Source organism: Microcebus murinus, chromosome 16 (assembly GCF_040939455.1).
Source record: "Microcebus murinus isolate Inina chromosome 16, M.murinus_Inina_mat1.0, whole genome shotgun sequence".
Lineage (NCBI taxonomy): Eukaryota > Metazoa > Chordata > Mammalia > Primates > Cheirogaleidae > Microcebus > Microcebus murinus.
This window is the reverse complement of record NC_134119.1, coordinates 10,825,749-10,837,183: the sequence shown is the minus strand read 5'-3', so window position 1 is coordinate 10,837,183 and position 11,435 is coordinate 10,825,749. Positions and strand designations below refer to the sequence as shown.

Sequence of the window (11,435 nt, the reverse complement as noted above, 5' to 3'; positions counted from 1 at the left end):
TTGTTCCCCCAACCCCCATGGAAGGCGGGAAGTCTTAAAATTACTTCTCCCCAAAACTGGCGCCACCCTGCCCCAGAAACTCTCTGACTTCCCTCATAAGGAATTATTAATTGTGATTTGTTTTCATAATCGTCCACTTGGAGTCTGGGATGACACACGCTCAGACTTGCCCATCCTTTAAAAGAAGGAATCAAAGGTTAATAGAAATCAGTTATATTTAACTAGTGGAATTGCTTGGGCTCAGCCCTGGATTTGCTGTGTGACCTTGGTCAAACTCTTTCCCTCTCTGGGCCTCTGTTTTTCTAGTTTTAGGAGGAAGAGTATGGATTAACATCTATCATAGGATTTAGAATTTATATTTCCCAAACCATAAGTATTTCAGGGGCATATGAAAAAGTTTTAAGTTGTATACGTGGATACACAGTTTATAAATTGTAGTTTTTATTTCAACTTCTAAAATTTAACAGTGATACAACATTTCATTCATAAATACAGACACTTGTGGTTGTTGGCATGGCCAATGAGGAAGAGGAGCTCTGCTTCACATAGTCAGTCACACGGGAATCCTGATCCAACGGGGCTCAGCCATCTTCAACGGGCAGCTCCCAAGGTCACCCTGGGGATCAGCGTCCAGCCAGCAGCCAAGAGAGGTGAGATGGTGGGCAAGGACTCCATGCTCAGCCACCAGCCTAGAATGACAGACCCATCAGCTCTCCTCACAGTCCATTGGCCAGAACTAGTCTCGTGGTTCCACCCAGCTGCAAAGGCAGCTGGGAAATATAGTCCCTGGCTGGGCAGCTGTTTACCCACAGCCAGTCTGCACTTTGGCAGAGGAGCGTGACTCTTTGGTGGACCCTTGGCCGCTTCTGCCTCAGTGTTTTCTTTTTAAATAAGTTGAAGAACAGAATTTCGCCACTCCACTTACCAATGAATTAAAATACAGTGTATAATTTCCTATATGTGGGAGGCCTTGCTCTGTGCAACGTGAAGGTTTACTATATAGCTGCCGTAATCAAGACAGTCTGGCATTGTGGAGGGATAGACACACAAATCAGTGAAACAGAATAGAGAAACCAGAAATAGACCCACACAGATGTGCCCAGCTGATTTTTTAGCAAAGATGCAAAAGCAATTCAATGGAAGAAGAATGGTCTTTTCAACAAGGAGTGCTGGAGCAATCAGACATCCATATGCAAGAAACACAAAAAGCACATTGACCCAAACCTCACACCTTAGACAATAATTCACTCACAATGGATCATGCACTTAAGTGTAAAACATAAAACTATAAAACATTTAGGAAAAAACTAGAAGATCAATCTTCAGTCTTTAAAGTTCTCCAAAAAATTATTAGATGTGAACACCAAAAATATGGTTAGTAAAAGGAGGAAAATTGATAAATTGGACCTCATCAAAGTTAAAATCTGGCTCTGTGAAAGCAAGAGAGGATGAATAAACAAGCTACCGACTGGGAGAAAATATTTGCAAACCACATATCTGATGAAGGACTAGTATCTAGACTGTGAAGAACTCTCAAAACTCAGCAGTTAATAAAAAAAAAGATCCAAACAGAAATGGAGCAAAAGACAGGAACAGACATTTCAGTGAAGAGGACAGACAAGCACATGAAACAATGCTCGCATCAGTAGCCATTAGGGACATGCAAATTGAGGCCACAATCAGATATTGCTACACATGTATCAGAATGACCCAAATAACAAAATGATGAGAACCATAAACATTGGTGACGGTTGGAGAAATGAGGTCACTCATACATTCCGGTGGGAATATAAAACAGTACAGCATTCTGGAAAACAGTTCTTAAAAAATCACCGCATGACTCATCATTTGCACCCCTGGACGTAGAAACGAACGCTTCTGCCCACACGGAGAGATCCGTGCGCGGGTGTTCCTGGCAGCTCTCTCCACCGTAGGCAAAACGTGGATCAACCGGCTGCCCGGCTGTGGGTGAGTAGTTAAAGAAACTGCTATATCCACACCAGGGAACGCTACTCAGCAACAAAAGGAAATAAAATGTTGATACATACAACAGTCAGAGTGAATCTTCAGAGACTTATGCCAGGTGAAAAAAAAAAAAGCCAATTCCAAAAAGTTACCATGTTTCCCTAAAAATAAGACAGGGTCTTATATTTGTTTTCCTCAAGAAGACACCCCAGGGCTCATTTTCAAGGGATGTGTTATTTTCCCCTCAAAGCCTCAGCTTGCAGCACGCACAGGGTGGCCGGGACCCGACGGGGGAGCTGGCCTTGTTGGTGGGGCTGCCCGCACCTTTCCGGCCACCTCTGGGACGGTAGCTGTCACGACGGGGCCGATGGGAAGGGCTGCTCGTCGTCTTTACCGCTCCGCGACGAAATGCCTGGGTCGTGCAGATGCGCTGCGCAGCCACGCCCGTCACTAGGGCTTATTTTCGGGGCAGGGCTTGCATTGCGCACTTGCTCAGAAATCCTGCTAGGGCTTATTTTGTGGGTAGGTCTTATTTTCGGGGAAACACGGTACATACCATAGGATTCCACTTACGGAATATTCTTGAGACCACACAGTTACACGAATGGACAACAGGTTAGTGGTTGCCCGGGGTCAGGGCAGGGTTGGGGGCGGCAGGTGGTTTGGCAATACAGGGCAGCGAGGGACCCTCTGGTGATGGACACATTCCGTGTCTCGACTGTGGCACTGTGGATGTCTGCGTTGTGATGTCGTCAGATGCCATCACTGAGGGAGACAGGAAAGGGTCCATGGATCTCTCTAGCTCCTACAACTGCACATGAGTCTACAATAATCTCAAAAGAAAAAATCCAATAAAGAGGATAACATACAGTTTTCTATGCCTGGGCACTACTGACCGTAACGGTGGCTTTGCCAACAGGGTGGTGACGTCAGGCTCTCAAACGTCACTCATGGCACGGGGATTCAGTGTTCAGGCTCGACGGTGGGATGGCCTGGGTTCAGTCTCAGCCCACCAGTCCCCCCCCTCCCTGGGCCTCAGTTTCCACACCCACCGGTGGCTGGGCCGTGAGAGGAGCCGTGTCACGGGATTGCCGTGCAGGAGCCAGGAGATGATCCACGAAGCACGCAGAGCGTGTGCTCAGTAACTGCCATTTTTCGGGGCTGTGGAGAAGTCTGTGGCCGGCACAGGGACGGACCTCGGGGCGTCCTCTGATGGCACTGGACGGAAGCATGACCCCCAGTCCAAGGGTCCGTCCGGACTCCTTTCCCACGTGTCTGTCGAAGGGGCTGCTCTGCTCCCCTGAGGTTGGCCTGGTCGGTGCTGGCCTGTACCCTGGGCTCCGGTGCGCACGTTCATGGGCGCGTCTCAGTGAGGGATGGACAGGGCTGAAGCCCGTGACCCGGGCTGCTGGGGGAGGTGGCGCGGCCCAGGGGCCATCCTCGGCAAGGCGGTCAGGAGCAGGAAGGGACCTGGGCCTTGCTGACACCCACCGCGCGCCTCGTGGCTTGCACGCTCCGACTCGGGGGTTCTCCCCACAACCTTCTCGACAGGTGCCGTCTCCACTCCTGCTTCTCCCCAGCGGAGACTGAGGCTCCGGGAGGCCAATGGACTTGTCCAGGGCTGTGCAACGAGGAGGTGGCAGAGCCGAGATCTGAGCTCTGGTCCGTCCGATTTAAACCCAGCCTCCTTTTTACTACTAATAACAACCTTGCCACTTATTAAGTATCTACTGGAGTCAATTATTATGCTTCGCTCTTGACATCGAGGTATTGTCACCTTCCCATTTTAGGGAAGAGGAAGCAGGGATCAGGAGAGGCGAGTTGCCGAGACAGCGCTCCCCTGAGCGCCGCGACCCCACGTCCAGCTCCACTCCGCTCAGCCAAGGCCTCTCCAGCGCTGGGACTTTTAAATGCTGAGTCAGGAAACAGCTGTTGCTTTAGATACGCTGCCTGGGCGGGCTGTGGCATCCGAACCTCAGCCCGGGCTGTCCGGGGTCAGCTGAGACAGCCGAGCCACCCCCGGGGCCTGGATGGGGCCCTTGGAGGCCCCTGAGAGACCCCTCCCCCCGTGGGGCCACGCAGACAGGGTGGCAGTTGGAAGGGGCTCGAGGTGACAGTGGTGGTGACAGCTTCCTTTTGAGTAATAACATTTACTGAAAAGCAATTCTGCTTTTAGCACCAGAAGTTCACCACCCTTGCAGGCAGGCGCCTAAGAATACCTTCCTTCAACCACAGCTCGGAGATTCACACAGACTTCCTTCTGCGCTACCCCCCGGGGAGTTTCACATTTGGTGTGGAGGGAAAACCAAATACCGCAATTATTGGCGGGGTGGGCGGGTGCGGGGGAGTGGGAGGGAGGTGGTGCAAGGGGGGCCAGGTGGCACCAGCCACAGCCCCCAGGCCCCCGCGCCGCCTCTGGGCGGTGGCCCAGCCTCTTGCCCTCAGTTACTGGAAAGACAGCGGTCGGGCTCAGAGTGAAACCGACAGCCCGACAATTTCTCTTCCTTTTACAAGAAAAAGAAAGTGATTGTCCTTGAAGCAGGCACAGCTTTGGAGGCCGGGACTCACCTGGCCACTCTGCAGATCAGAGGCAGGGCCGCGCCGCCCACAGCCTCCGGCCCCTGTCCGCCTCCCCTCCTTAGGGCTGGAGTCCTTTGAGTGGCTCAGTTGTTTTTTTTTTTCTCCATTGCCAAAAATCCAAGTGACTCTTGCACTTGGCTGGGGGGATGGCCTTTTGCGGGTGGCTGGGGGCAAGGGAGAAGGCATGGTGGGGAGGGGTGTGGGGCAGGATGGGGCGGGCCAGGCAGGGCCAGGAGGCTCCAAAGAGCAGCTCAAGGAAGCCCTGCCCGCCCCCATCCTGCCTCCGGCCTCAAGCCAGAACTGGGGGCAGTGGATGGAATGGAAAGATTCCGGCTTTGGGAGCCACAGGGAGATGGGTCCAAATGCCACCCCTGCCATTTGCTGGCTGCATGACCTTGGGTGAGTGACTTCATCTCTCTGAGACTCAGTTTCCCTGCCTTTAAGATGGGGATAATGATAGAAAGTTACAGCGTGACCCTCCTCTGCTCAAAACTCTCCCATGACTCCCACCTCCCTTGGTGGATGAGCCCAAGTTCCCTCTGTATTCTACTGTGTCCCCTCCCGACCCTATGTCCACTTATTCTCTCTCTCTGCCCCCAGCAGCCTGGGCTCCTCTTTCTCCTCCACCATGCCATGCACGCGCCTGCCTCCAGGCCTTTGCTCTGGCTGTTCCCTCTGCCGGCAGCACCTTCCTGCGGACACCCACAGGGCTTCTCGGCTCCCCTGCCCAGGTCTCAGCCCCAGCGCCCCCAGGGCCTGCTCTGACCTCCACTTGCAAATTGCACCCCCCGCCCTCCCCACTGCGCTGACCGCGCTGCATTATACTTTGGGGGGCTACCACTCCCCGCCCTCCAGGCTGCAAGCTCGAGCGGGCGGAGTCCGGCGCTGCCCTGCGCCGCGTGAAGTCTGCGGGCCCGGCCGCAGCGGGTGCGCGCCCAGCGGCCGCCGGACACACGCGGGCTCCGTGGCGAGGCTGCAGAGCGAAGCGTGCGGATGGTTCGGCCCCGGCCCGGGGCGCTTGCTCACTGACGGTCGCTGCCCGTCCTCCCTGCCCGGCGCCCGCCACCCTGCAATCGGTGGAAGACGCCTTTTACAGAGGCAGAGACAAGGCCAGAGCCCGCGCGACCCGCCTCAGCTCACAGGGGCGTGAGGCCTTGAATTCTGGTCTGCAGGACCCGAGGCCCCCAGGGTGGCGGTGCAGTGCCCGGTGTGACCCGGGTCCGGCTGAGACAAGTGGCTGGCGGGCCCGTCAGACTCGCGAGAGGGGGCTCTGGCCTCGGGGCCGCCAGCCGGCACTGGGGCCTGGGACGGGGCTGGCGCCGCTGCTCTCTCACCCCACAGTCCCACATCCCCCCTGAGTAGGGTGTCCTTCCCACGGCTCCACCACCGAGGCCCAGGGTTTCCAGAGAGGGGCTTTCTAAATGTCTGTTTCTGGAAAGTTCTGTCCCAGACAGGGCAGAAGCTTGAGGAGCTGCTGGATACAGCAGAAGCCTCCAAGACGAGGGGGCCCTGGGTGTCCTCGTTCCCCGGCACCTGGCCAGTTCCCAAATAGAGGGACTTTCCAGGGAAGTCAGCCTCCTGCCTCCCTCCAAGGCCGCCCGAGGACTGCAGGCCCCAGTCTCTCGCCCAGCCCTGCCTCAGTTTCCCTGTCCTTACTTCTTAGAGAGGCCAAGGAGGCTGGGGGTGGATCACCCCACATGGACGCTTGTTTCCTGCGAGACCTGGTGTGTAGGGATTCTGGAGCCATGAACAGGCCTCTCCCAGCCCCCAGGATGGACCTTCCCCCATGCCCACCCCCGACTCTGGGCCGGGCCGGGCTTGGAGCCGGCCTGGCTGGGCCGGTGGTTGCCTGTGGGTGTTGCCCAGAGCGGTGCTGCCACCTCTGCCCTTCGGTCGCCCATCAGAGCTGCCTCAGCTGCATGAGGACACCTCCTGCGGCCGCTACAGCGGGTACGAGTGAGACACCAGGACGAACTGAGCCTGACACTGTCATCCTCACAGGCGCCCATACCCATGGAACACCCTAGGACACACAGGCCTCGGTGACCAGCCGCCCACAAGCCCAATCCCGGCTGCAGATATGTTTAATTTGGCCCTTGAAGTATTTTTTTAAAAATGTGAATCCGTTGCCAGCATTTGAAATGCCAAGAGATTCCTTATAAAAATCCATTCCTCTGGCTTCTCTTGAAAAGTGGGAAGATCTGGCCACGCTAGGCCCACATTCCTGCGGGACACGGGAGGGCTAGCGTGGGGGCACGAGTGCCTCTTTCAGAGCAGGACACCATATGTGCTTTCCCGTTTGTCCAGCCCCTGCTTGGCCCACTTTCCCATGTAAGTTGCCCACCGGGGTCCTGAAGTATGAGTAGGAGTTCACCAGAACAAAGGGGGTGGAAAAGTAATCCAGGAAAGGGGAACAGCACATGTGGATGAATTTTATCTCTTCAAAATTCACTCGGCAGGTATGTATTGATGCTTACTATATGCACAGGGGCATGCAGCAGGGAACCCAGCGCATCACAATCCCTGCCCCCTGGCGCTCACTGTCTCAGCCAGTGGCTATCAACTGGGGGTGACTTTGCCCCCCAGGGGACACTTGGCTATATTTGCAGACGTTAGTGGTTTTCACAGCTGGGGGGGGCACCGCTGGCATGGAGGGGTGGGGGCTGCCAGGCTGACCCTGCCATGTCGGGCAGCTCCACCGCAGGGCGGTCTGGCCCCAGACGGCAGAGAGTCCCGGTCTGGGGCAGACAGGTGCGAGATGGCGCTGCGTGCCGCGCCGAGGCGGGCTGCTGAGCGTGCTCTGGTGCAACTGCGCAGAGCAGAGCTGGGGACCGGGCGCGCTGCCCGGGAGGGCCGCCTGAGCAGAGGCTGGACGGCCGGAAGGAGCAGGCCCTGGAGAGGCCGCGGCACTCCTGGGAGGGCGGCCCTGGGGTCGTAGCTGCTCCCTGAGTGGCGCTTTCTCCCATCCCCTCTGCTTCCTCCGCGCCGTGGCCCTGCTCGCGGGCCGGGCCGGGCTGTTCACCTTACAGATGAGGGCCCGGCGGGGCGGGCGCCACAAGCCCCTCAGAGGCTGGCCCAGGGCCCCGGCCGCCCTTAACTGGTGTCCGAGTGCTGCCTGGAGGGGTGACGGCCTGTGACTTACATTCTCTCAGTCAGTCAGTCAACAAACATCTATCAGGAGCCAACCGTGGCCCAGTGGGGTGGAGCAACTTCAGGGAGAACTGCTGAGCTCATGGCACATAGTAGGCACGCGGAAAAGACTGGGCAGGAAAGAAGGGACACGCCGATAAATAGCCCGGCAGTGCAGTCAGGTAATGACGTTGGCCAGGAGTGCCTGCCGTGTGCCAGGCCCGCCCCAAGGCCCGAGTGTGGGGGTCTCAGGGAACGACCGCCTCTGGGAGGGGGACGGCGACCATCCCACTTCCTAGGTGAGAAGACCGAGGTGCAGAGAGCCAATGCCGACTGTCCGAGGCCTCCCAGCAAGGAAGGGGCGGGGCGGGGACCGGAGCCCAGGCCTCCTGGGTCCTGGGCTGCACCCAATGCTTGGCGTGTTGTATGCGGGACTCAATTCATGGTGCCACTGACACTGGGCGGTAGTTGCCAGCATTATCCCATTTTACAGATGAGGAAACTGAGGCTCAGAGAAGGGAAGTGACTTGCTCAAGGTCACACAGCATGTGTGTTTGAATCTAGAGTCCACACTTTGGACCTCCAAATGGGCCCTCATAGGCCCCGGCTGCTCCTTAAGGAGAGTGCGGGGCGGGAGTGGCGTGGGCCGGGCGTTTCGCGCGCAGCAGGAGCAGGCAGAGGCCCTGGACGGGGCGGGCGGGAGCGGAGGGCCTGGGGGGCCGCCAGCCTTCCCCCCCCCCAGAGCAGGCCGCCCCAGGAGGGCCCGCGGGGAGCCGCCCGTGGAGTGCGGCGGGCTGACAATGACGCCTGTGTGTGCCTGCACGGCAGAGGGGCACAGTGCTCCGGACTCCGCCCTTCCCGCCGCGGCTCTAGGCCCTGCTCTAGGCAGGAAACGCGGGTGGGGGGAGAAGGCTGGGAGGGGCACCAGGGAGGAGTGTGGCCCGAGTGGCGGGAAGTGGGGTCCCAGCATGTCCTGAGAGCTGGGGCCCACGGGGTTGCCTGGGGAAGGGAAGGTGGGGGCGGCTCCGGGGTGCGTGGTCTGAGCAGCCAGGAGGTGGGTGACCATTTCTGTGAGGCGACCTGGGAGGAGGAGCAGGTCTGGGGGCAGCTCCTGCCCTGAGCTCTGGGTGCCGACTCAAGGTGTTTGGGAGGCAGGTGAACAAGGAAAGCTGCCACCTGCCACCTCCCACTGCCTCTGCCCTGGTTTTGACGCCCAGTACCTGCCCCAGGACAGCTTCGACAGCTGCCCAATTGTCCTGCCGGCCTCTCCCTGTTCCAGCCCTTCCACAACCGTTGGGTTCATCTTCAGCAAGCACAACTCTAGATCCGGCCTCTGCTCTGCTCTACCACCATCGATGGCTCCCCACTGCCACCCAGATAAGCCCAAACGCCTCAGCCAGTTAGCGGGGTCCTGCCCCATCTACCCTGACCACCCCTGCAGACCTGTCCCGTGCAGCCAGCCACGGGACGACCCTTGGTCCCTTGGTTTTCAAACACACCCTGTCCCTTCCCACTTCCTCACTCTTGCCCACGCCGTCCCTGCCAGCCGCGTGTCCTTTCTCCCCTCCCCCGATCAGGGCCGGGTTTAAGGGCCTGGCCTCTCCCGTCTGTACCCTTTGTTTGTTTCTCTCTCAGGACGTATCGCACGGTGCTCTGAATTACACTTATTTATGTCCTCCCTTCCTCCCAGAGGCCGGAGAGGTGCCAGGCTCACCTCTGGGCTCGGTGCTGGCTCAGAGCGGTCCCGCTGGGCCCGCTGGGTGAGCTGCCGGGACGCGGCGCCTGCGGCGGTCACCGCGCCCCCGGCCAGGCTGCCCTTCTTCTGCAGACGACACTCCCGCTTGCCCTCGGCGTGCCACCCCCTCCCTCACAGGGTCCCCAGGGTCGTCCCAGGCCCCGGCTGCCGTGACGGTTCACAGACAGGCACACGGTCGATCGCGGCCACAGGACTCAGTTCTGCCGCTTTGGAATAGGAGCCACGTTGCTGCCTGGTGGTGGCTGAGCGTGGTGGGCATCGGCCTGGAGCAGCCACGGCCACGGTGCCGCCACGAGAGGAGACGCTGCCCGAGGGCGCAGCCAGCCCTGGGCAGGGCAGAGCGGAGAGACGGCGACAGCCCCGGGCAGAAACACGGCGCAGCTCCCGGGTGTCGGGCCAGACCTCGCTCTCTCGTTCCGTCTCCTTAAACCCCATCTGGGGCTGGGTTTCCACCGCCTGCAGCTCCCAGAAACCCTGGCAAGCGCGAGAGCCCTCCAAGCACCCCTCTGGCTGCCAACGGCCACCCTGTGCCTCTCGCTCGCGGGCAGCCGCTGGGAATGCCCGGAGCCGGGCCGCGTCTTCCCCCGGGAGCTCACGGGCATTTCTTCCCTCGCTCGGGGGAAGCACGAGTGATGACCGCTGCTGCTAGCTGCCTCAAGCGCCTTAGGGCCAAGGCAGGAGGGACAAAGAGAATAATCTAGAGACATGCGATGGGCTTGGGCTCCCTCCAGCCCTGCTGCTGCCCACAGGCGGCGCAAGGCCAGGGTGCCGCTGCTTTTCCGCGAAGCGCCCTGGTCAGTCCCGCCGGATGGGTCAGGAGAGGGCCGCTCAGGCTCTGCACTGCGGACATTGGCTGCCAAACGATTCTGGCATTCGGGGTCTCCTGCGCACTGTGGGCCAGTGTGGCGGCACCCCGTCCTCTCCACCCACCGACGCCAGGGCCACCCACTGCCTAGCCGTGGCGGCCACAGGTGTCGCCGGACGTTGCCAAGTGTGCCCTGCGGGGCGGGATCACCCCTGGTGGGGACTCCGTGGAGGGAGGACCCGGCACAGAGCAAGTGCTCCACGCACAGCAGCACGCCGTCGTGGGGGGGGGGGTGACGCCACCGAGGATGACCATTCCGGAAACTTGGTGTCACACTGACAGCCATGTCCGGGAGGGAATTTACTGGAGGAACGTGGGTGAGCTGACAGAGCTTATGAGAAAGAGGAAGAGTCAGGTCAGAAAAGGACAGAAATAGAGGCCCATCGGAAGGGCCTGCTAGCAGGAAGTAGGTGCGCTGACGGCGGCAGCCGCCGTTTCCTCCCCTGCCGTCCCTGTCCCTCCACTTCCTCCTTCCCGACAGCGCCCGCCGCGCTCCTTACGCTCAGACTCTGGAGGCCAGGCCTCACGCCGTGGGCTCCATGCAGGGAGACGGGCCCGCCAAGGCCCAGGGCTGGGTGCCAGCTGCTCCGAGCCCATCACAGCGCCGCCCGCTCTCTCCTGGCCGCGAGGGTCCCGGCTGGGCGCGGGGCGCGGTCCCGGCCGGCGAGACGTGCTGGGCAATCCGCGCGGTCCTCGCTCCTCAAAAGCGACAGAGGCTCATCCCACTTAGCCAAGGGCAGGACTTCCTTCCTTTTAAAGGCTGAACAGTGTGCCGTTGCACGCGTGCACCACGTTGTCTCTGTTCGTCCATCCTTTGCTGGGCACTCGGGTTGTTCCCACGCCCTGGCTGCGTGGACAACGCTGCCGCGCACGGGAGTGCAGGCGTCTCTTTAAGAGGCAGATTTCGGTTGTTTTGGATAAATGGCTCGGGACTGCTGGGTCCTTGTGCTGAGTGAAACAAGCCAGTCCCAGAAGGACAAATACCATATGATTCCAAGAGTCAAGCTCACAGGAGCAGAGAGCAGAGGGTGCTCGCCAGGGGCTGGGAGAGGGGGAGTAGGCAGTTGCTATTCAACGGGTATAAAGTTTCAGTTATGGGAGGTGAATGAATACGTTTTAAAGATCCGCCATGGAACATCA

General features: G+C 59.1%; 1 long non-coding RNA gene across 1 annotated transcript; it reads right to left on the bottom strand.

The window, feature by feature from the left end:
* Positions 1-421: 421 nt before the first annotated feature.
* LOC142876854 (uncharacterized) lies at positions 422-11,027 on the bottom strand. The gene is made up of 3 exons (XR_012923682.1): positions 10,796-11,027; positions 2,862-3,586; positions 422-2,730 (listed from the first exon to the last, which is right to left on the bottom strand). It is a non-coding gene; the product is annotated as an uncharacterized LOC142876854 (long non-coding RNA).
* Between the last annotated feature and the right edge of the window lie 408 nt (positions 11,028-11,435).